The sequence below is a fragment of the Leopardus geoffroyi genome, chromosome B1 (assembly GCF_018350155.1).
Source record: "Leopardus geoffroyi isolate Oge1 chromosome B1, O.geoffroyi_Oge1_pat1.0, whole genome shotgun sequence".
Taxonomy (NCBI): domain Eukaryota; kingdom Metazoa; phylum Chordata; class Mammalia; order Carnivora; family Felidae; genus Leopardus; species Leopardus geoffroyi.
In genome coordinates this window covers 64,060,167-64,086,549 of record NC_059327.1, presented here as the reverse complement: position 1 = coordinate 64,086,549, position 26,383 = coordinate 64,060,167, and the positions used below count along the sequence as shown (strand labels likewise).

Sequence of the window (26,383 nt, the reverse complement as noted above, 5' to 3'; positions counted from 1 at the left end):
GAATTTATTGTCAAGTTGGTTTCCATACAACACCCAGTGCTCACCAACAGGTGCCCTCCTCAATACCCATCACCCACCCTCCCCTCCCTCCCACCCCCCATCAACCCTCAGTTTGTTCTCAGTTTTTAAGAGTCTCTTATGTTTTGGCTCCCTCCCTCTCTAACCTTTTATTTTTTCTTCCCCTCCCCCATGGTCTTAAATGTTAAGTTTCTCAGGATCCACATAAGAGTGAAAACATATGGTATCTGTCTTTCTCTGTATGACTTATTTCAGTTAGCATAACGCTCTCCAGTTCCATCCACGTTGCTACAAAAGGCCATATTTCATTCTTTCTCATTGCCACGTAGTATTCCATTGTGTATATAAACCACAATTTCTTTATCCATTCATCAGTTGATAGACATTTAGGCTCTTTCCATAATTTGGCTATTGTTGAGAGTGCTGCTATAAACATTGGGGTACAAGTGCCCCTATGCATCAGCGCTCCTGTATTCCTTGGATAAACTCCTAGCAGTGCTACTTCTGGGTCATAGGGTAGGTCTATTTTTAATTTTGAGGAACCTCCACACTGTTTTCCAGAGCGGCTGCACCAGTTTGCATTCCCACCAACAGTGCAAGAGGGTTCCTGTTTCTCCACATCCTCGCCAGCATCTATAGTCTCCTGATTTGTTCATTTTAGCCACTCTGACTGGCGTGAGGTAATATCTGAGTGTGGTTTTGACTTGTATTTCCCTGATGAGGAGTAACATTGAGCAATTTTTCATGTGCCTGTTGGCCATCTGGATATCTTCTTTAGAGAAGTGTTTATTCATGTCTTTTGCCCATTTCTTCACTGGATTATTTGTTTTTTTCGGGTGTGGAGTTTGGTGAGTTCTTTACAGATTTTGGATACTAGCCCTTTGTCTGATATGTCATTTGCAAATATCTTTTCCCATTCCATTGGTTGCCTTTTAGTTTCATTGATTGTTTCCTTTGCAGTGCAGAAGCTTTTTATCTTCATGAGGTCCAAATAGTTCATTTTTGCTTTTAATTCCCTTGTCTTTGGGGATGTGTCAAAGAAGTCTGCTAGAACTGATACATGAATTCAGCAAAGTCGCAGGATACAAAATCAATGTACAGAAATCAGTTGCATTCTTATACACTAATAATGAAGCAAGAGAAAGACAAATAAAGAAACTGATCCCATTCACAATTGCACCAAGAAGCATAAAATACCTAGGAATAAACCTAACCAAAGATGTAAAAGATCTGTATGCTGAAAACTATAGAAAGCTCATGAAGGAAATTGAAGAAGATATAAAGAAATGGAAAAACATTCCATGCTTATGGATTGGAAGAATATTGTTAAAATGTCAATACTACCCAAAGCTATCTACACATTTAATGCAATCCCAATCAAAATTGTACCAGCATTCTTCTCAAAGCTAGAACAAGCAATCCTAAAATGTGTATGGAATCACAAAAGGCCCCGAATAGCCAAAGTAATTTTGAAGACCAAAGCAGGAGGCATCACAATCCCAGACTTTAGCCTCTACTACAAAGCTGTCATACCAAGACAGCATGGTATTGGAACAAAAACAGACACATAGACCAATGGAATTGAATAGAAACCCCAGAATTAGACCCACAAAGTGTGGCCAACTAATCTTTGACAAAGCAGGAAAGAATATCCAATGGAAAAAAGACAGTCTCTTTAAAAATGGTGCTGGGAGAACTGGAGAGCAACATGCAGAAGGATGAAACTAGACCGCTTTCTTACACCATTCAAAAAACAAACTCAAAATGGATAAAGGACCTGAATGTGAGACAGGAAACCATCAAAACCCTAGAGGCGAAAGCAGGAAAAAAACCTCTCTGACCTCAGCCGCAGCAATTTCTTACTTGACACATCCCCAGAGGATGCTTTAAAATGTGTTCAAAGAGATCTCTGTCACTGTGGTGACAGATTTCAGGGAAGAAATAATGCTTCTCAGAGAACTGATTCTTTTTTTTTTTTTTCAATATATGAAGTTTATTGTCAAATTGGTTTTCATACAACACCCAGTGCTCATCCCAAAAGATGCCCTCCTCAATACCCATCACCCACCCTCCCCTCCCTCCCACCCCCCATCAACCCTCATCAGAGAACTGATTCTTGACAATGAAGTTGGTACATGAGAGAAACAGGAATATTTATTTTAACTGTGCCCTGCTTTTATAGAAAAATATATTAGATTTAATGTAAAAGCAAAAATGATTTTCCTCAGACTGTAGGTTTATCCTTTCATTATTTACCTTTAGTGTTCAAAGTGGCATATGTTGTAGACCATCTGGACAGGCAACAGATCGAAACAAATGACATGAAACAGAAATGTATGCCACATGCGACATGTTTCTATGATCCAATTTGTCTTAAATTTGATGCAACGTAGCTTATTAATCAATAAATGTATTTATCATTCAACAAAAATATGTAGATTAGAGTGCAAACATGGAACAGTGGAGGAAACAATGCTACTCAATGTACCTAAATTATTTAGTTCATAACACATATTTGGGGGTAGAATAAGGAGAATGGCAACAAACACCGTCTCAAAATGATCTGAAATATTCAACCACTACTTAAGTAAACAGGACTTATATTCAAAGAAACATATTTCATTCATTAAATCACTTAACCAAAGTGACACTTGGTGAGCAGGAGGTAGGATGATAATTAGGACAGAGCAAGGACTAGGTAGATGTCACACATTTCAAGGGCCTGAGAGAGACAGAGCTTCCAATATAGGCACAATGACTTCATTACTCTGATGGCATGACATCTTTCCAGATTCTGTTTGTGACATCTCTTCAGAGTGTTAGGCACATGGTAGGTGTTTTAAAAAATACTTGTTTGGAGATAAAGCCTCCTAGTTTAAAACTGTCTAATATGTTTGAACCTCTATTTTTACTGTTTTGAAAATAATCAGATTGATAACAGGTCTCCAGGTCTAAACCAGACAATCTAGGTGGAGAACCTTTCATTAAACTGTTTTCTCATGGGTCCGAGGACCACCTGAGAACTGCACCAAACTGTCCATTAGCTCCCTCATAACACATTAATCATGCATCTGGGCAAGCTTCAAAATAGAACAAAGTAGACTCTAAAGGAAGAGGAACTTGACTTTCTTCCCATTTGGAATGTAAACTCTTTGAAGTATTTCCTCCAAATCCTCTCTGCCTGTTTGAACATTTCAGAGACTGAGGAGCTCTTCTGTTTCAAGAAGCAGTCTCTTTTATTTCCAGACTGAAAAATCCAGTTCTTAATATTAATAAGTTCTTATGTATAGTGCAAAAATTCTACCTCCCTACAAGACTAACCTTAGTAATCTGAGCTCGGTAATCACACTTGATCAAATGCTTCTTCCAACACATGATGTAAGGTAAACTCTGGGAGGATCAGGAATTCATCTATATAAATAACACTCTATCTGTAACTGCTGGAATTCTAGTAGATAGTTAATACTCAATATATTTTTGTTGAATAGATGAACGAATGAACAAATGAATAAAGAGAGTCTCAAGCTCCTTCAAGTGTTTGAGAAAATATTTAAGTGTAAAGGAAATAAATTATAGTGTAAAGAACAATGAAAGACAGTCAGGAAGCCTAGACTCTAGTTTTAGCTCTACATCTCAAGATCTATAACATCTTGGGGCATATGTTGATACAAACACACTAGGGTCTATTTTTCTTTTTCTGAAAAAGAGGACCTTGGTTACTTTTAATAAGTTCTTATCAGACTCTTACATTCAGTGTCCTCTTTAAATCTAGGCTACGCATTCCAGTGCTCCAAAGAACATATTTAATCCCTTTCCCCTAGCTCAACTGTCCAAATACTTACAAAAAGCGTTATTATATGGCACAACAGTTATTCTCTAAGACATACCTATATATCCTCTGAAGACAGATTTTTTTTTTTACATAGAAAAATTGCTTCGGGGCGCCTGGGTGGCTCAGTCGGTTAAGTGTCTGACTTCGGCTCAGGTCATGATCTCACGATCCGTGAGTTGAAGCCCCACATCGGGCTCTGTGCTGACAGCTCAGAGCCTGGAGCCCATTTCAGATTCTGTGTCTCCCTCTCTCTCTGCCCCTCCCCTGTTCATGCTCTGTCTTTCTCTGTCTCAAAAATAAATAAACGTTAAAAATTTAAAAAAAAATTGCTTCAAGCCTCTTCACCTACCTGAGTTTTTCTTAGAATGCTTTAGTTTGTCAATAGTGCTCTTAACTTGCAAAAACTGGAACTAAACACAACACCTCTGGCAAGTTCTGAACAGTATAGATTAGAGTGAAACTATAATATCACTAGTTCTAAATATGACCGTCTCATCCCACACCCCTTGGGAGATTATAAGGTGCCAACACTGCTCTGGGCACTGTGACTATAACCAATGAGAGAGAAAGAATTTTTCACTTAAGTGCCTTATTTTCAAGTAGAAATAGAAGGAGTAGGCCATTTCAGATTGTGATCCATAGTAATGAAGCAAATAAAACTATGCAGTGGGCTACTAGTTAAGACAAACCCTAGAGTCCGCCACATAGGGAACTAGGGGGAAAGCAATACAGGTAAATGGAAACAGTAAATTCCACTCCCCAAGGCAGAAATGAGCTTCGTATGCCCCAAACTGAAGAAAAGCCTGTGGTTCCTGGAAACTCGAGGAACAACTGTATTACATATAACTTAATTGTAGTGTTTTACTGGCAGACTAGTTCAAGTTTATCATCTTATATTTGTCTGTCAGGTTAGCCCAGTTAGTGAAGATCCACAGAAACAAAGCTAGTGGAGAGACTCTCTCTATATAAGAAACTATAATGACAGTGAAACTAAGAATGTTTGCAGAAGTCAGAAGCAAGCAGGTATCTGAGGCTGGCATACTAGGGAAGCAAGGCTAACTGTGTTAAGTATGGAGGCTAAACCATGGTAGAGTTGGGGAAACTAAGGCTAAAGTAAAGAAATAAGAAAGCCAGGTAATGATCGAATGGGCCAAGACTTAAAATAGAGTGTGCCCCCAAATTTTTTTAAACCATGTTTTATATCATAAGTTGGAGAGCTACTATATTAAGGGTATAGGGGCTAAATGAGAAGATTCAGTCTCTCTCTTCTTTTTTTTTTTTTTTTAGAAAAAAATTTTTAAGTTTATTCATTTATTTTGAGAGAGAGAGAGAGAGAGAGAGAGAGAGAGAGAGAGAGAGAGAACTCTGATGGGGAGACAGAGAGAATCCCAAGCAGGCTCTGCATTGTTGGTGCAGAGCTCACTGTGGGGCTTGAACCCAGGAACCGTGACATCATGACCTGAGCCGAAATCAAGAGTCAGACTAAGCCACCCAGGAACCCCAAGTATATCATCTAATATTATTTAGCCTGTAATATTGTATTTTAAATACAATGTTACATATTTAAGTATATATGCCTTTTATTATACCATTTACAATATTATAAAAAGACTGAAATATGAATTAGTCAAGGGAAAGAGCCCTGTAAAAAGGATTTTGCAGTTTGCATTTGAACTTCTTTAATTTTTAAAAGCTAATGCATGCTCTACTTTTAAGTATTAGATTTATTTATAAGGTATATTTATACTAAAAAAAAAGCCTTCAATGTATGTTTTAAGAGCTCCATTAGGTATAGAAATCTAAATGGAAGAATCAGAATTAGTCACTATCAATGTAATTGTTAAGGTTGTAAAGTTAATTTAGCAGCTGAAATTAACCAATCTAGCAAAGATGATTTCTATATGTAAATGTGGTATTAAAATAGATTATCATGTCCTTTAAAAAAAAGTGTGGCAAGCAGAAAAACTACATTTAACCTCTTCAGGGATTCTCAAAACAAGCTGTACAAATTTATCAAGTGTAAAGTCAGGCTCTAGAACAAAAACCATAACATATATTTTAAAGAAGACCATTGCAACAGCTTCCATGGCTGTGTAACAAATTACTGCAAAACTTAAAACAACATGCATTTATTTAGCTCATGATTCCATGGAGTAGATATTTGGGCCTGCATTAGTCAATTAGTCTTGTCCATATATCCGTTGTCAGCTAGGGGCTACCGGTCTTTGACAGCCTTACTCACATGTCTTGTCACTGCCCATCTATTGCTGGGGGCAACAGAGGTGACTGGTCTAGCTTTCTCTTATTATCCATAGGGGTTCTCGCACTAACCACTTTGCAAGAAAATCAGGAGGGTAAATGCTAATGCACAAGTATTTTTCAAAGCTTGGCTTCCATCATTCTTCCTACTAGCCAAAGGAAGTCATGTAGCCAAGTCCAGAAACAGCATTATGAGGCACTACCAAAGGCCTTGAATATAGGGGGACAAAAATAAACAGAGGTCATCACTGCAGTTAACCCACCATAGCCACACAGAGTAAACCTACAGTAAAAATAAATCTTCACATTAAAAAGTGACAAGGATCTATTGCAAGAAATAACAAATAAGGGTGCTGAGAAAGACAATGAAGAACTAGCTTTTTATGCTGCATAAAGACAGACACTATGTTCCTTTTGCTCGCTACCGTATCCTTAGTACCCTGGCCTGTGTTTGGCTCTTGATGGTACTACTAAATGCATACTGAATAAACAATTTTAAATGGAAGTGAATTATCCTCTTTAAGGTCTAGCATGCTAAAACACCCGTTCTGTATTGCACAATGGGAAACAACAAAGTAACACAGTGGTTTTAAATATAGCTTCTGGAGTCATATTGCCTGTATTTACATCCTGGCTTTGCCTCTTATTAAGTGTGCTTTTGGAAAAATACCACATCTTTCTGGGCCCAAATTTCCTGAACTATAAAATGAAGATAATGACAGTAACCATTTGTGGTGATTTAAACATGATTCCTAAGTTATTTGACATGATTCACTTCAGGAGGCAGGGTCTATGACACTTCCTCTTGAATAGAATGGGCTTGTGACTATTTCAACAAACAGACTCTAGTGGAAATAATGATGCATGACTTCCAAGACTTGATCATAAAAGGTGATGTACCTTATACCTTGATTGTTGGCATAGTCCCAACTGAAGCCCTGAGCCTCCATTTGAGAAATTTGAGTATCCTGAAATTGTCAGGCTGTTAAGAAGGCAGGTGATAAAAAATGGCCATGTGCAGGCACTCTAGTTGGCACTCTTAATCTTGGAGTCCTCTTAATGCATGTACCAGAAATGTAAATGAATAAACCATCAGATGATTCCAGCTTCCAACTGCTGAATTATTCTATACAATCTTTGAATCTTTCCAACAGAGGCCCCAGGCATCATGCAGTAGGGAATGATGCCATGCTGCTATGCTTCATCCCTGCTTTTCTTTGTCTGAATTCCCAACCAACAGAATTCCTCAGCACAACAGCATTTGTTTTAAGGCATTAAGTTCTGGGGTAATTTGTTATGTAGTGATAGTAGCCGTAACAGAATTGTGGTGCCTGAAAGATAGGTGCTACCATAAAAACCCTAACTATGTGCCCTGGCTTTGGAAACAGGTATCCCACAGAATCTTAGAGGACCCTGTAATGGTTAATTTTATGTGTCAATTTGACTGGCCCATGGGTGCCCAAACATTTGGCCAAAAATTATTCTGGGTCTATCTGTGAAGATGTTTCTAGATAAAATTACTATTTAAATCATTAGACTGAGAAAATCAGATTGCCCCCTTCTAACATGGATAACCTTAATCGAATCAAAGACCTGAATAGAACAAAAAAAGTTAAGAACTCTTTCTATATGACTCATTGAACTGGGACATAACATCTTCTCCTTCAGACTTAAACTAAAATAGTTGGTTCTTTTTGGCTCTCAAGCCTGCTGGCTTTCAGACAGAAACTTCTATGACAGGTTCTTTGGGTTTCCAGATTGCCAACTGGATATCTTGGCAACACTTAACCTCTTTAATCAGGTGAGCTAGTTCCTAATAATAATTATCTTTATATCTATACTCCTCTATATATATCTATCTTTGTATCTATCTATCTATCTATCTATCTATCTATCTATCTATCTACCTACCTACCTACCTACCTACCTACCTATCCATCCATCTAATCTCTCATTGGTTCTGTTTCTCTGAAGAACCCTAATAATACAGACCTTAAAAAGATTATTTGTGAGAGCTTAAAAGACCTCAAGGAGACTGTTGATAAAATAATGGGGAATTTGGGAAGAAATTATCATTGGAGGTTGACAAAAACGGTGATCAAAGTTTAGCAGCATTCTCACTGATGATGGGAAAAACAGCTTTACAAGCTATGTACAAGCAGCATATAAGATACAAGAATAATGACAAACTGAAAGAAAATTTCTATTTTTAAGCAAAATTTAGAGAAAATATAAAGGAGCTAGGACTTGTTCCTTTTTAAAAAAATGTTTATTTATTTTTGAGAGACAGAGAAACAGAGTGCAAGCAGGGGAGTGACAGAGACAGAAAGAGAGAGACAGAATCTGATGCAGGCTCCAGGCTCTGAGCTGTCAGCACAGAGCCTGATGCAGAACCCAAACCCACGAACTGAGCCATGAGATCATGACCTAAGCCAAAGTCAGACGCTCAACCGACTGAGCCATCCAGGCACCACCTGGGACTTGTTTCTTTTATTTAAAAATAAAACTATATCTCCATCTCCATATCACCCAGAGGAAGAGTCTCAAATTAGAAAAACACCTCAGGGAAAATATCAAATCCTGGTTCCTCTGAGGTAAATATCTTAGGGTTAAGGTGAAGTCAAGGATATGAACAGAAAAACTCTTTGGTAAGAACTTAGAAAGACTAGAAATAGTGCTTCATAAGCTCTATGAAAGAGACAAAAGTTATCTAAGACATTAATAGCATCCCTGGCAAATTATCTCTCTTAAATAATAGGTATTCTGAGAAATTTAAGATCCTGGACTCCATCAGCCTCACAGGAAGCCAATACAGTTGTGTTTATTTTAAAGAGAATGTGGCTATGGCTTTTGTCAAATCAAGTGTATTATAAATCAAAACATAGGAAACCCACAAAATGCTTAAAGAAATTAGTCAGTTTTGACTGAAAGAAATAGAGTCCAAAATAAAAAAAGGCCTTTGTACTTGCCACCTTTCATGAGAAGGAAGCAAACTTGAGGGGGATTCTCATTTGAAGTACAAATCAAATTTTATGGAAAAAAATAGAATATAGTGAAAATAATAACCAAGAGCTATAGAGCAGAACTAAGAGTCTCAGAAAACTGCTTTAGGGAAGCAGGAATAAACCCTAGTCAAAGAATTCGCAACAAATATGCAGCTGGACTTCAGAATTGTTATGGATTAGTGACTGCTACGCGTCTCTTATTTTCCTCCTTTTTGAATAGGAGTGTCTATGGAAGTTACTCAGCCATTGTATGTTAAGCGTATACCGTACAGATAACCTGTCTGTTTATTTTAGGTTCTTCAGATTGAAAACAACCATACTAGATGAACTGTACTCAAGAAGCCAACTGGAAAATTGAGATGGCAAGATCTTGGACTTGTATTTGATGACAAAATAGGGTAAGACTTCAGAGGGCTTGGGGAAAAATAATGGTATTTTGCACCCTACAATTCAAGGAAAGGAATGCAAGTAATGGTGGCTGCAGGTAAACTGTGGTGGTTTAAAAACATAAGCCTAAAACTGTCTGGCCTGACTACCATCAAAACATGGGATCTGCACATTATAATTATAAAGTCAAACGTTAAGGACAAGGAAATAATCTTAAACAAGCAGCAAAAGAAAAAAAGCTCATTACAAGCAAAGGAAGCCCCATAAGATTATCAGCAGAGTTTTCAGCAGAAACCTTGCAGAACAGAAGGGAGTAGCACAATACAGTCAAAATGCTAAAAGAAAAAAAATTGCAAACAAGAATATTCTACCCAGCTAACCTATCATTCAGAATTAAATGAAAGATAAAGAGTTTTCCAGACAAGCAAGAGCTAAAAGAGTTTACCACAACTAAAACAGTCTTACAAATAATGTTAAAGGGATTTCCTTAAGCATAAAAAAAAGGCACTAATTAGTAATGAGAAATCATATGAAAGTATAAGTCTCACTGGTGAAGGCAAATATAGGTAAAGATAGTGTATTGATCACTTAAAAACTAGTATGAAGGTTAGAAGATGAAAATAATAAAAATAGTTTCACCTACAATTAGTTAAGGGATACAAAAGATAAAAATATGTAAAATGTGACATTAAAAACATAAAATGTTCAGGGGGTTAAAACATAAAATTTTACACTGTGTTCAAATTTATGTTGATATCAACTTAAAATAGACTTTTATAAATATAAGTCATTATATGTAAGCCTCATGGTAACCACAAAAGATAATAAGAAAGGAATCTAAGTATACCACTATAAGAAATCATCAAATCTCAAAGGAAGAGACCAAGAGAAGAAGAAAGAAATGGAGGAACTACCAAACAGCCAGAAAATAATCCACAAAATGGCAATAAGTACATATATATCAATAATTCTTTTTATGTAAATGGACTAAATTTTCCATTCAAATACATAGAGTGGTTGAATGAATAAAATAAAACTCATCTTATATACTCCTACAAAAGACTCACTTCAGACATAAGGCATACACAAACTGAAAGGGAAGGGATGTAAAAAGATATCCCACACAAATGAAAACCAAAAGAAATCAGCAGCAGCAATACTTTGGTATCAGACAAAATAGACTTCAAAACAAAGACTAGTAAGAGACAGTGAAGGTCATACATAATGATAGAGTTAATCCAACAAAAAAATATAACATTTGTAAACATTTATGTACCCAGTGTAGGAGCACCAAAATACATAAAGCAAATATTAACAGATCTAAAGGGAGGAATAGATAGCAAAGCAATGAAAGTAAGAGACCTTAAAAAAATTACAAAAGGGGTCCTAGGTGGCTCAGTCAGTTAAACATTTGGCTCTTGGTTTTGGCTCAGGTCAGGATCTCTTGGTTTCATGAGTTCAAGCCCTGCATTGGGCTCTGTGCTGACAGCACAGAGCCTGCTTGGGGTTCATTCTCTCTTTCTCTCTGTCTCTCTCTCTCTCTCTGCCCCTCCCCTGCTAATGGTGTCTCTGTCTCTCTCAAAAATAAATACACTTAAAAAATAAAAATAAATAAAAATAAAAGTAAGAAACTTTAATACCCTACTTACATCAATGGATAGATCATCCAGATGAAAAATCAATAAGAAAACATCAGCCTTAAATTATGTATTAGAACAGATGGACTCAACAGAGACATACAGAACATTCTATCCAAAGGCAACAGAATTCACATTTCTCTCAGGTTCACATGGAACATTCTCCAGGATAGATCAGATAATGAGCCAAAACATGAGTACTAACAAAACAAAACAAAAACAAAAACAAAACTGAATATTAAGCATATTTCCCTACCACAGTGGTATAAAACTAGAAATCAATTACAAGAAAAAACACTGGAAATTCCACAAATATGTGGAGATAAAAAAACTATGTTACCTAATACCAAATGGATCAATGAAGAAATCAAAAGTGAATTCAAAAAAAATATCTTGAGATAAATGGAAATACAACACACCAAAACATGGGAGGTAACAAAAGTAGTTGTTTTTTTAATGTTTATTTATTTTGAGAGAGCATGCATGAGTGGGGGAATGGCAGAGAGAGAGAGAGAGAGAGGGAGAGAGAGAATCCCAAGCAGGCTCCATGCTGTCAACACAGAGCCTGATACGGAGCTCAGTCCCATGAACCATGAGATCATGACCTGAGCTGAAATCAAGAGTCAGCCATTTAACCAACTATGCTGCCCAGGCAACTCACAACAAAAGCAGTTCTATGAGAGAAGTTAATAGCAAGAAGTGCCTATCTCAAGAAATAAGAAAAATCTCAAATAAACAACCTAACTTTATACCTCAATGAACCAGAAAAAGAAGAACAAAGCCCAAAGTTAGTAGAAGAAAGGAAATAACAAAGATTACAGCAAAAATAAATAGAGACGAAAAAGACAATAAATAAAATCAAATAAATCAAGAGCTAGAAGAAGACACAGTGGGAAAGCTCCTCGACATGGGTTTTGATAATGATTTTTTGGAAATCACACCTTTGGAAAGTAAAAGCAACAAAATAAAAAATATGCCAGTGGGGGGCACTTAGATGGCTCAGTCTGTTAAGCATCTGACTCTTGATGTCAGTTCAGGTCTTGATCTCAGGGTCATGAGTTCAAGCCCCACATATGTGTGTGTGGGACTACATTACACTAAAAAGCTTCTGCACAGGAAAGGATAGATAAATCAACAAAATGAAAAGGCAACCTAGTGAATGGGAGAAAATGTTTTCAGTTCATGTATGTGATAAGATATTAGTATCCAAAATATATAAAGAAATCATACAACACAATAGTAAGAAAATAATAATAATAGCAATAATCCAATTTAAAAATGGACAGAAAATCTGAATAGACATTTTTCCAGACAACAAATACAGAAGGCCAACAGGTACATGAAAAAACACTAACATTACTAATCATCAAGGAACTGTAATTCAAAACCACAATGAGATACAACTTCACATGTGTCAGTATGGCTATTTTCAAAAAGACAAGAAATAAGAAGTGTTTACAAGGTTGTGGAAAAAGGAATCCATTTACTCTTTTGGTGGGAATATAAATTGGTGCAGCCATTAAAGAAAACAGTGTGGAGGTTCCTAAAAAAATTAACGAGAGAATTAACAAATGATCCAGCACTAACTAAAAAAGATATATGCACCCCCATGTTCATTTCAGCCTCATTTACGATAGACAAGATATGGAAACAACTTAAATGTCCACTGATAGATGAATAAAGAAAATATAATACACATTCCCACAACGCACACACACACACACACACACACACACAGAGGAATATCAGTTAGCATAAAAAAGAATGAAATCTTGCCATTTGTAACAACATGGATGGGCCTTGAAGGCATTATATTAAGTGAAATAAGTCAGGGAAAGACAAATACTCTAAGATTCCACTTATATATGCAACATATATATAGATATGTGTACATATTTATGATGTATGTATGTATATACACAGACATGCGTATAAAAAAATACATAGATACAGAAAACAGACTGGTGGTTGCCAGAGACAGGTAGTGATGGTCAAGTGGGAAAATGAGCCAAGGGAGTCAAAGGCATAAACTTGTGGTAAATAAATAAATAAATAAATAAATAAATAAGTCTTGTGGATGCAATGGATGGCCTGGTGACTATAGTTACTATTACTATAATGTATGTCTAAAAGTTGCTTAGAGAGTAAACCTTAAAAGTTTTTTTTTTTAATTTTTTTTCAACGTTTATTTATTTTTGGGACAGAGAGAGACAGAGCATGAACGGGGGAGGGGCAGAGAGAGAGGGAGACACAGAATCAGAAACAGGCTCCAGGCTCTGAGCCATCAGCCCAGAGCCCGACGCGGGGCTCGAACTCACGGACCGCGAGATCGTGACCTGGCTGAAGTCGGACGCCCAACTGACTGCGCCACCCAGGCACCCCTAAACCTTAAAAGTTTTAATCACAATAATAAAAAACATTTTGGGGATGCCTGGGTGGCTTAATTTGTTAAGTATCCAACTCTCGGTTTTAGCCTAGGTCATGATCTCAGTTTGTGAGTTTGAGCCCTGCATTGGGCTCCATGCTGGCAATGTGGAGCCTGTGTTGGATTCTCTCTCTCTCTCTCTCTCCCTCTCTCCTTCTCTTTGCCCCCGCCCCAAATAAATGAATAAACTTAAAAAAATATTTTAAAAAATAAATTAAATAAATAAGTAAAAAAACATTTTGTAACTGTGTATGGTGACTGATGGTAGCTAAAACTTACTGTGGTGATACTTTCACAATATAAACAAATAGTAAATCATTACTTTGCACACCTGAAACTAATATAATGTTATATGTCAATGATACTTCAATTTAAAAAAAAATGTGAGATCTATATCCACTGCCCTTGCATCTGGGTACAAATGTGAGCAACCTTCCTGACTAAATGGCTACTGCTTAGGGGAGCCTGGGTGGCTCAGTTCGTTGAGCATCTGACTCTGGGTTTCGCTCACGTCATGATCTCATGGTTCATAGGTTCAAGCCCTACCTCAGGCTCCATGCTGACAGTGCAAGAGCCAGCTTGGGATTCTCTCTCTCTACAACCTCTCCTGCTTGCTCACTCTCTTTCTCAAAATACATAAACATGCTACTGCCTAAAGCAATGCTGGGTCGTAAAAAGCAATGCAGCTTCTGATCTGTTTGTTAGAAAACTCACACCCAGAATCCGTGTCTCCATATAAGAATTCTGACTACCCTGAAGTACCATGCTGTGAGGATGCAATGACACATGAAGAAGTCACATGTAGTTTATTCAGATGGCAGTACCAGTCGTCTGGTCACCCCAATTCAGGTGCCCAACATGTGAATGAATGAGCTTTCAGAAAATCCCAGTCCTTAGTTTGGAGTGACCTCAGAGTCACACACTTGGAGTCACAGCCACAAACAGTAAACCATCTCACCACATACTGTCAGATTCCTGATCCACAGAATTCATAAACATTATAAAATGGTTGCTTTAAACCCATTAAGTTTGGGGGCAATTTGTTACACAGAAATATCAACTAAAATATACTCTCATAGATAAGCTATGGGTTAAAATGAAAGTGCATAAAACAATTCCTATTGAACATGTAGTATATGTTCAATAATTAGTAACTAGATTAATGATTATAAATATATGAATGTGTGTATGTGTGTGTGTGTGTGTGTGTGTGCAGCACTGATATCCCCAAAGAGTATCAGAAGGAAAAAAAAAAAAACTTTTCACAGAACAATTCATGTAGAATTGAACCAGGCCAGTACCTTTAAGTTCAACAGCTGTAATAAAAAGTTGTCATTGTACAGTTGAAGAGCATTTAAAAGCTGTTCAGCATGATGTTATTTTGTTAAATATTACCATGATTTAGAAAAAAAATATTACTATTTTCCTAAGTACTCAAACATTCACAAAATTATCCTATACATGAAAACTTTCAAAAAATTTCCCATTCATGGTTATTTTAGTTCTTCCTGGTGTGGCCTGTTCTTTATAACACCTACAGAAGCGGTAAAACAAAAGATAAGAGTGTTACCACAACGAAGATGAAGTACAAAGAATTATCAAAATAACGGTATCTCACTTATTGAAGAGGGCATCTTTTGGGATGAGCACTGGGTGTTTTATGGAAACCAATTTGACAATAAATTTCGTATATTAAAAAAATAAATAATGGTATCTACAATACTCAATTTTAAAAACCCATGAAATGTTGAAAAATATTAGCATAAATACAGAATACTTGGCAATATGTACATGGAATGGAAGTGAAAATTCACATGGAGAGGATGTGTTCTACAAATTCTTGACTCTAGAGAATTCTCGGTCCAGCAGCTACAATACTGAGGTTAAGATAGCAAGGAAACGCCATAAGGTTAGGTTTCACTTATCTAAGGCAACCAGACAATGGTACAATGATCTGTACAAGTAGAGGTCAAGAGTATTGGCAAATTTCAAATAGCAATGAATTTGCTTTCTATTTTTTTAATCATTATTATTATAACAGGCTCCATCTATGATGCCACGCAACTTAAATATTTCCTCATCATTGATGGAAAGTATTAATTAATGAGTCATGTTCACTATGAATAATAAAATATATTGATCAGAATATAGTGAACATAGAGAATTGATTTCTTTAGCACTTTTATTTATCAAGCACTTAATGGTGTTTATTTTGTCCCAATGAATCTTCCTTGCATTTTAGAAATATTAACTTATTTTAATTTTCATAGCTCTATAAGGTAGTCTCCATATTTGCCACTATTTTACACATAAGGGACTCAGACACAGATGTTAAGTAATCTCACCAAGGTCTCACAGCTAAGAAGTGGCAAAGCTTGGGGCGCCTGGGTGGCGCAGTCTGTTAAGCGTCCGACTTCAGCCAGGTCACGATCTCGCGGTCCGGGAGTTTGAGCCCCGCGTCAGGCTCTGGGCTAATGGCTCAGAGCCTGGAGCCTGTTTCCGATTCTGTGTCTCCCTCTCTCTCTGCCCCTCCCCCGTTCATGCTCTGTCTCTCTCTGTCCCAAAAATAAATAAACGTTGAAAAAAAAAAAAAAAAAGAAGTGGCAAAGCTCAAATTTGAACCCAACATGCTTTTAACTACCTCACTCTGTTGGCTCTCAACAGGCAACTTATACTGCCTAGTATCAATTAACAAGCAAGAGTTTCCTTCTAATTCTAAGGCATGAAGTTTCTATTATACTGCCACTGGCTGCCAAACAAAATGCCTGAGTTAGATGGTTAACATCAACAATCAAAGGTGAATCCTTTGGTGTGTAACTGGCTAACCGTATGCAGAAATCACTTCCTCCAAAATGTGAATGAACTATCGTAGTAGTATCATAGTAAATGGGCATATAAAAAGTGGTTTCAGATTAAAATAAAACATACTGATAGAATTTGCATTTCTAAAGCTTTGTAAAATTTAACACATCTCTATCATATTTTACAATCTCATGAAAATTTTGAAAAAAAACTGGAAAGTAAAACTGTGTCGTGGACCTAAGTCTATACAACTTAAGTATATAACTTTCACACACTAAGCATTCATAGCCATACACTGCCCTATGGAACTTGTTTAGGAGTGAACCTGTTTAGGCTTACAGGTTAAGGATAATTACTATCTATAAAGAATTTGGTCATTTATGAGAACACACAGCTGCAGCCTCACCTAACAAATATCTTTTTACTCCGTATCTCAAACATGAGCTTCATTTTCTGTGCCCAGCAGTGTCATTGCATGTGCAATAGTTTACTGGTGCCAGAATGTTTTCCCTAAGAAACCCTCTGAAGTTGACATCAAAAATACAAATCCTGAAGAATTCAAAATGTTCCTTTGTATGAGAGAATGTGTATTGTATTCTTTGGCAGTACCTGGGGGAAGAGATCCCTCTGCAATTGTTTTCTTCGCCTTCCTTATCCAGATTTGCAACGTCTGATGAATGGAATGATCAATGTGAAATGTGAGAGGCTGAAAGCCCAAGTCAGACACCCAGCACCCCGGAACACTGTCCTTTTCTTCAATCTCCTTGTCATTCTTTTAAGAGCAAAGTCCTATCACCACCTCTACCCTCATGTCACGCCTATTTCAATTATTTAACAGGGTTGCAGAGACAGGAAAGAGAATGAGTATCGAATAGATGTCATTTCTCATCTTCACCTGGAGGTTATGAAGGCTGCTCCAAGTGGCTTTGGGTGATATTCGTAGGCATGAGCTGGGGGAAAGCAATACTCAGACTGCTATCCCCCTCCCTTCAGGAGTACCTCAAATTAAGGGATTCTAAATCCATGCAGGCACTGTCAGTGCTGCAAAAAACTGAGTTAAATGCTGACTAATCAGCAAGTTCTAAAAATCCTGCTTAAACATCTGTAGCTTTACCTGGTCCTCCCGTGGTCTAACACACCTCCATATAAAGATTTTCGATCAATAATCTTTCAGATCCAATGATCACACTGAGTCTCATTCAACCAGCCAGGAATTCATAATACATTTTTTAAATGAACACCAGAGATGAGTGTTAACAATCAACCTATCTAACAAATGAATAAACAAAGAGCAGAAACAAATCTGTAAATTCAGAGAACAAACTGATGGTTGCCAGAGGCAGGGGTGGGGATATGGTGGAGAGTGGATATGCAAAATGGGTGAAAGGGAGTGGGAGGTATAGACTTCCAGTTATAAAATGAATACTTCATAAGAATAAACGGCACAGCCTAGGGAATATAGTCAATGATCTTGTAATCCAGTTGCATGGCAACAGATGGTAGCTACACTCATCATGAGCGTAACATAACATATAGAATGTTGAATCACTATGTTGTACAACTGAAACTAATGTAACATTGTGTGCCAACTATATTCAAATTTAAAAAAATGTAAAAATAAAAATTTTAAAAATTTAAATACTGTTCAAGGTGTATCAGCAATTACTGTTTTCATTTAATTGTCAATAAAATGTGTTATTCAGTCTTACTTATTAATGCAATTACCCATAACATCTGTTTCAAACAAGAAAAAATAATGTGCGTTATGGTAATTTCATTGCCGAAAGCAAATAATAATATGGAAATTTACCAGTTTTCATTATATAAAACTATTTCAATACTATTAGTATACTCAATGGAATCCATTATAAGCACATCGGACTCTAATATTCAATTGAGACTCAGAAGTTGGAAAGTACTCTTCTGAAGAAAAGAGAATTAGCCTTTTTACTCCTTGACATTCTCCCCAAAATGTCAGATTCATATCTGCTAAAGATGTATTTCATTTGGTGAATACAGGACATTCTGGGTAAATGTGCACAGTTTATTCATAAATTAATGTTTCAGATTACTTTACCTGGATCTCAGCTATTTCCAAGCTCAGAAGTCAGTTGCTACACAAGAAAACTATTGTAGCTACCCTTTGGCAAAGAACTGTTTAGCATCCTGTTATAACATCCAAGCAAAAAACTGGTTCAAACCATAAAGGAATTGAATCACTTCATTGGAAAGTTGCATGGTTTTGAACAAAGGTTGGTTTAAAGCAAGGACTAATCCAGTGGCTCATCCATTTATCACTCAGAAGATCGCTTTTCTTTCTCTGTCCTGCCTATTTTCAAGTCAGCTTTAGTATCAGTAGTATCTCTGATCAGCCTTAAAACTCCAATCTTTTCCCTCACAATATTCAGACCTAGAACTCATGCTTTCAATACAAATCATCCAGAAGAAGACAGTAAGTCTATTCAAGGGGTTTTCAAGAAGCAGAGATAACAGGTATCCTTAAAGGTGAGTCCTCAGTAGTCAGACCTATCCTCCCGAGCCAAATACACCTTTGAAGACAATCATGGTCTTTATGTGCCCAGAATGGAGAATGATCAGATGATTATAGTAAAGGAATAACAGAAGAAAATAAAATAACTTTATTTTTTAAATGGGATCTAGTAAATGTACTTTTTCTCCAGGGCACAAGCTAGAGAGGTTAAATGACTTACTCAAATTTAAAGGGTTTTGGTGAAGCCAGGACTCGATTTCATACTGCACTTGATCTTAGCCAAAAGGCCGAAAAACGATTCAGGACTCCATTTCATGTATGCCAAATCTCAGTCCATGTCCTCCCTACTAAACTATTCTGCCCATTACTATTTAATTTTATCTTATTTTCTAAATTTTGATGAAATGAACTCTATATTCTGTAAATAGGACCCATTTATATCCCATCCAACCTTACGCATCATGAGCAAATAAACGTAACAACAAAAACTCCAAACTTCCCCATTCAGAGGTTAGCAGCTTCAGGGATTACCTGAATTCTTTTAATCTTTGGTACTATAATTTTATGCCTTGAAAAACAAATCACCAAATGCAGCAATAACAGAAAGGACAGCAGACTGGCAGTCAGAAAGCTTGTATTTTTGTACCAACTTTACATCTAACTAATCAAGTGATATTGGCAAGTTATTTATTCTCTATTGGTTTCTTTTTTGGCATTAAGATAAAGAATTTTTAAGAGACTTTCTGATTCTGGGATCCTTTGATTCTAAAAATTCTGCTTACAGAATGTGAAAGGGTTATGGTACCTTAATTACAAAGAAACACATAAAGTGTGAAATTGGATTTCTCAAATACATCTCTGGCCCTGAGATTAACTATGGTATTTAACTTCCACAATTTTCTACTAAAAATAGAATTAATAAGTCTATCCACCAGATAGGTAACAATTATCTACTATGTTCAGAATAATGTATATTAAAAAGCCATATTGTTTTCAATTCACTCAAGTTCATGAAGCCAGATCAGCAGCTACTTTGAGTGAGGAAACGAGGCCCGGGGGTGTCATTGGAAAGGCAAGTAGAAAATCTTGAAAGGGACATCTCAGGAAAGAGGGAGGAGAGTAAATATTCTTTAAAGAAATATACTCTAAAAGGAAAGGAAAAATTGAAGAAGAAAAATATCAAAATCATGAAAAAAGTAAAGAAAAAATGTACATATAATCAAAGGTGTTTTTGCTTTTTCCCCCTCAAACCTAAAGCCTGGTTGTCATACATGGTCAGTTTGTGAGTGAGAAAAGGTGAGAAGAAAAGCATTCATGGCCTCTTTTCTCGTCTTATGAAACTCCTGTCATCTGAGGTACAGACTCTGTGCTGACGGGAGTGCATGGCAGCATGCAATGCAGGTGGCAGGAACACCCTTGGTATGATTCCTGGCTTACTTCTACATGTAAAATTCAGTGGGCTTAGAGACATTTCCATATAAATCCTAAATAATTATAAAAAATACATCCTAGTTGACTAAATATGGGAATTTGCACAATCATCCTAATTTCCAGTTATACAGTATGAAATAAAGTTACCCGTAGATCTAAGAATTTGATTACCCTTGTAAGAGGCAGATGTCCTATATGCCCAAATCCCTAAGGTGAATTAATTGCAGCCCAAGAAGTGGTGTTAACACATCTAAAAAAGATGGGAAAAGTGGATTAACAGGAACAAAGTGGCCCACTTACAAAATTAGGCAAACGAGATTTCAAGAAGCTAGACTGGTCAGTCTTTGTGCTCAACTAGAGAAAGACAGCTGGAGAGATCTGGAGTTAGCAATCTCCTTAGAGAGGACTCTTCCACTATGGCTTTCTCAAGGTCATGCCTTTTTGAAGATATAGATGAATTAACCCCACTCCAAGCACTTGAATTTCCCTCATTGATTCCGTGCTATGAAGTTAAATCTGATTACTAATTTCCTTTCCAGAACTTTCTTGGAGCTTGCACTTAAGCATTCCATGTCTAGATATCTATCTATCTACCTATCTATCTACAGGTATAAATTAATAAATTTGACCAACTACATTATATATAAATCTTCTATTACTTTGATTCATCCATCACTTCATAAGAGACTGATCATTTCTGGTTGTGCTAATAAAATGTTGTCTCTGGAATGCATATCTGAGGCATCCCCCTTTAATTGTCCAAACAACCTCCAGAGCTGATATCTTTGGAAGATAAGTATGCATCCTTCCCCTTCCCCTAAATATTAATACCAACTATATCCAAAATGGATGCAGTATGTTATTTTGGTTTTTGTACTTCTGGGGTTACTAACCAAAGAGATAAATAATTACAGTGCTATGCCACATGAAATATGTCAACATGTATATTGATTACAAAGCCTAGAGTTAGATTTACAATTTTTTTTAAAATCTTAAATCTGTGAATTACTTCTTATAGCTTAAATCTTCTGGACTATAATCATATTTAAGAAATAGTTTATACATTCTCCTTTTCTCTTTATATGCCTTAAAACAAAAAAAAACTAGATGTGAAGTTAATAAATTTGTATATTCAAGAGATTCTAAATTTCTAATGGAACAAATTAAATTGGCTTACCTTTTAATTAGCAATTTTTTCTTTTTCTTTTTTTTTAAGTTTCTTTATTTATTTTGAGAAAGCACGAGCACACAAGTGGAAGAGGGGCAGAGAGAGAGGGAGACAGCGAGAGAATCTGGAGCAGGCTCTGTTCTGTTAGCACAGAGCCTGATGTGGGGCTCAAACTCACTAACCACAAGATCATGACCTGAACCAAAATCAAGAGTTGGACACCTAACTGACTGAGCAACCCAGGTGCCCCTGAATCAGTAAATTCTTAATTCTGAAACTAGATTGTTTTCCTCATGTATGCATATATTATTTTGATAACTCTAAGATAAGCAAAATACATTAAGAAAGCTTCAAAGAAGGATCTGTCTCATTTGTTCAACAATCAGGAAATGTTCATTTTGTGTACAAGATGTTTTAACTTCCTTTAGAGAGAATCAACACTTGAAATTACAGAAAATATTGTCCTGAATATATTCTTCTTGCTTTCCAACACACAGAATATATTCTATGTAATCTATCCACCTGAAATGCAATTTATAATTTTTGGACTATGTATTTAGCAATTTAATGCCCTATAAGATTTAACAATAGGTTTCAAACATATTTTAACTCTCTCCTGAAGAAAACCAAGATGTATTTCAAACGTAAAAAGTGCTTCCCTTTCTGATATTCAGAATTATGTCTCTTTTAAAAACATTTTAATGTTGGGATGCCTGGGTGGCTCAGTCAGTTGAGCGTCTGACTTAGGCTCAGGTCATGATCTCACAGTTCGTGAGTTTGAGCCCCGCATCAGGCTCTGGACTGACAGCTCAGAGCCTGGAGCCTGCTTCAGATTCTGTGTCTCCCTCTCTCTGTGCCCCTCCCCAACTTGTGCTATGTCTCTCAAAAAAGATGAATAAACATTAAAAAATATATAAAATAAAATAAATAAATAATAAAAACATTTTAATGTTTATTCATTTTTGAGAGACAGAGTGCAAGCAGAACCCGACGAGGGGCTCGAACCCAGGAGCCGTGAGATCATGACCTGAGCCGAAGTCGGACGCTTAACTGAGCCACCCAGGCATCCCAAGAATTATGTCTCTTTTTAAAATAATATGTTGGCTGAGAGTTTCTTTTTTCTCATAATTCACTTATTTTCCTTTAAGAATGCCCACTGACTCACACCATAACATAATAAAGTGTATTTGCCTTCAAAAGAAATGCAGTTGGCTCATAATGAATACTTCTTTAAAAGGTTTGTAAGGATATCTGAAGATGTGGCTTAACATCAATATCTGGCTAAAGATTCCAGCTGTTTTGGGGGTTGAATAATTTCATTATTATTTCTAACATGCCAAAAACCAAATTTGTTTGATATGTTTCAAAAGTCATGTAAGCCATCCCAGCTTTCTCTGATTGATAGCCAAGCAGACATCAGCAGCAGGAGAGTTCTGGTGGTGACAAAATGTGAAGGGTGGAATGGGGGTGAGGGAGGGTAACCCATGGAATTGAATCAGTGTTTTCATTTCCAAATATCACTCAGAGACTGATAATTCTGGATATCAATCAAAATTGCCACCTAATATTTTCTTATGAAGTTCCTTTCAAAATTACATTCAATTCTATCAAAGAACTCAGATAATGAGTAATATATAACTTTCATAAATCTTGCTTTTAGCATTTCCATATCCATTTTCACAACGGATCAGTGCCCCTCACTCCACATCCCACACCAATAAACTTGAGAGACAGTTCTTTGATATCCTAATAATCACATTACCAAGTCAAAGGAAAGAAAAATTTTATGGGGAATATTTCCAATTAATACTAAGCTAATAAGTTTACTCACTTCACAAACATATTTCATTCTCACAAACTCCAGAAATACCCAATGTGCCTATGAACAGGGAAATTACTAAATTAAAGGAAAAGTATTTCTCATGCTAAACTAGACCAACCCTTGAAGTTCTGTACAAATTCTAGCCACATCAAGACTGCACTGCTCTTCAATGACATTTTCAAAATCAGTTCAAACAAAGTAGAAAGAGGCTAAGAATGTCTTTTCTCATTTGACTTTATTGATCTCTTCCTCTAAGGCACTTCTTGACACTTCACTCCCATTTGCTTTGTTTGTTTTGCTTTGTTTCGTTTTTATTTCACTGCCTTCTGTCCCTACCACCTATTCTTGAGAAAAAAAGACTGACACACAGAACTGGAGGTGGGGAAAGACCATTTTCTACAAAATTAATAAGACCTGAGGTCTAAACAATAGTTATGTTAAAGAAACAAGAGGATTATAGTTTCTGGTATCCTATCTCCAGGTACCTTTTAGGGGAGCACAACAACATTTACATTATTTTCACCCAAATCCTGGAGCCTGCTCAATCTCTTTCTTAAAAAGCTTTGAAATAAGTTCTCAACATCTGATCTTTCAAGCAGTTAGAACAACAGCAGCTAAATTTCACTGCAAATAAGGCCTAAATGTGATAAGTTGAATAATCTATTTCTCTAGCCCATGTAAGTTTCAAATAATGCTTTTTTGTGAAGAAAAAATGCAAATGAAACATATCAAACAAAGGTAATATACACATATACATTCCAAATGAATAGAGAGTGCAATAGATCGTATGAGACAGAGAAACGTCATCCTAATTAGTGCTATGTGTTCAGTGACACAGCTGGCGTATCTTTGGCTTCTCTGTCACTTTGTTAAGAAAGTTATTTTCACACATTCTAGTTTAATGGGCAGTAAGCAAAATTAGCAAACACCAACAGCCCCGGGGGCTGAAAATGGATGACAGCAATGTCCATAGCCACTCAGGACAGCTGGGTTGTGCCCCATGAGCCATAAAAGTCCAAAGCAACTCTGCAGATGTTTAGGAAAAGAGGCAGAAGTTTCTGTCAAGCCATAAGCCAGGTGTCCTTATGGATTTGGTTCCTTTCTTCATTCAGAAAACAGAGGTTACATTTCATATGCGCCTGTGAGTCAGCAATGATTCTCTTCCAGTCTACTCCTACGCACTGAGAGTGGGAGCCAGCTACTCTTAAGCCTTAGCCATATCCTGTGGCTCCAAGAACAGTCCTGGCTACAGTTGGCTTGGCTGTCCTGTTTTATCAAATCAAACCTCCTCTTACCTCGACTTCCTTGTTCTTCTCTTTGTTTCTGCCCACTGAACTTCTCCCATTGCTGGCAGTCTCCCGTGCTGGGATTACGGAAATCTGGTGGAGGGGCATACTGGCAGGGCTGCAGGACTCCAGTCCCTGATTGGATGCCTTATCTCTTCACTCGCCCTGAGTAGCCCACCTGCACAATTGTTCATATCCTTGCTTTGCCAAGCTCAGTTCTAAACAAAAAGGGGGAAAAATAGTGTTTGAGACACTGTGCAGCAGAAGCCAGGGTCTCTGGCCAAAATGTCAAACACACTGAAAGGGAGTTTAGAAGAAATTCAAGAGCAAATAATCCAGGGAGTGTTGCATTCTCAAAAGGACGATTTACTGCAAGTCATAACTGCACTGCTTTGTCACTGGAGCACCCCCTCTCCCCTAAGAGCATTGTGGGAGACAATTCAATTTCTATGGTACCTAATAACTGTCATGGAAACCAAGGAAACCTAGGTCTCACAGGCCCTTATTAGCAACTGCTTCCTTTAATGGCATAGACTCCCACATTTGCAGCGGCTGCCACTTCTGCTTTTGTTTCTCCTCTGATTCCCCAGGAGTCCACTAAGCACCCAGAGACATTGCATCCTGCTGACTAGGTAAATAAGCAGAAGGCTGAAAAGCTTAGTGTCCTATTTGGAGCCAAATCTCTTCCTTGAAAAGCACGGCGAGCTGGCTGTGTCCTTCATGCATCCTCAGTAATCTACTTAGGTCAAGGGATCTGCCTTGAAGTGAAGATCATTGAACAAGGTGCTTAAAAGTAAGAAGGGAGAGAAAAAGACAGAGACAGAGACTGAGAGCAAGTGTAAATGTCTTTCTTTGGCCGGTTGTAAAAGAGAGTTAACCATTCCCTGCACCTTCGTTAGTAAGACATCAGCAACAGGAGTGAGAAGGCATCATCATTCTGAGACACAGAGCCAACACTGCCCATTTCAGCCTTACTGCAGCTCCTGTGCTCCCTGAAATGTATTTGTTAGAATCAGCAGTAGCCTCTTCTTGCTTTGCCTGAAAGGAAACAGACTCTGCTAAGGGTGTGACTATCCTCTTAACAGTGAATACAATTTGGAAAAAATAAATGGTTCATCAAAATTTCTGAAAAAAATAATCTCTCAGTAGAGTGAATTCACAAAATACACTAACTTTTAAAAATCACTTTCCCTATGATCATTTCCTCTTTGTTAGGGTATTCATTATTCTTTCTTTAAAAAGCCAGAATTTTCTTTTCTCATCTTAGATACATGCACTTCATATTTTCCAGACATTGTGAAGAGATTAGATCTCTCAGTGTCTTTTGGGTTTCTTTGCCCCAAAAGAAGCAAAATTCAGAAAATCGGTTGTTTTTACGCATCCTTGGACACTGCTAATTTTCCTCAATCACCTAGGAGATCTTCAAAGTAGTTTCTAGCTACAATTCATCTCTGACTAGTTTTGTATTCCACAACAATAATGTCATTTTGATGTGATATTTGTATTTCTTTCAACTCATAATAGAGGGGCACTGGGGTGGCTCAGTCAGTTGAGTGTCTGACTCTTGACTTCAGCTCAGGTCATGATCCCAGGGCCATGGGATCGAGCCCTGTGTCAAGATCTGAGCTGAGCATGGAGACTGCCTACGATTCTCTCCCTCTCTCTCTCTCTCTCTTCCCTCCCCCTCTCTCTTTCCCTCCCTCCCTCTCTCTCTCCTCCTCCCTTGCCTCTCTCCCCCCGCTCATATTCATGCTGTCTCTAAAATAAAAATTAAATATAAGTTCAGAATAGGGATAAAAGTAAAAAGGGTAATTACTCTC

The 26,383-nt window shown here is 37.1% G+C and overlaps 1 protein-coding gene across 5 annotated transcripts in view; it reads right to left on the bottom strand.

Annotated features, from left to right (window-relative positions):
• MARCHF1 (membrane associated ring-CH-type finger 1) overlaps window positions 1–26,383 on the bottom strand; it is an 874,367-nt gene that overhangs the window by 454,443 nt on the left and 393,541 nt on the right. For 2 of the 5 annotated variants that reach the window (XM_045463907.1, XM_045463918.1), the window contains exon 3: window positions 24,573–24,781. The exons of 2 other annotated variants lie outside the window; for them this stretch is intronic. The gene's annotated coding sequence lies outside the window, so the exon portion shown is untranslated. Of the gene's footprint in view, window positions 1–24,572; window positions 24,782–25,019; window positions 25,275–26,383 lie in introns of those variants that run through there. One more of the 5 variants, XM_045463932.1, reaches the window with a different exon arrangement.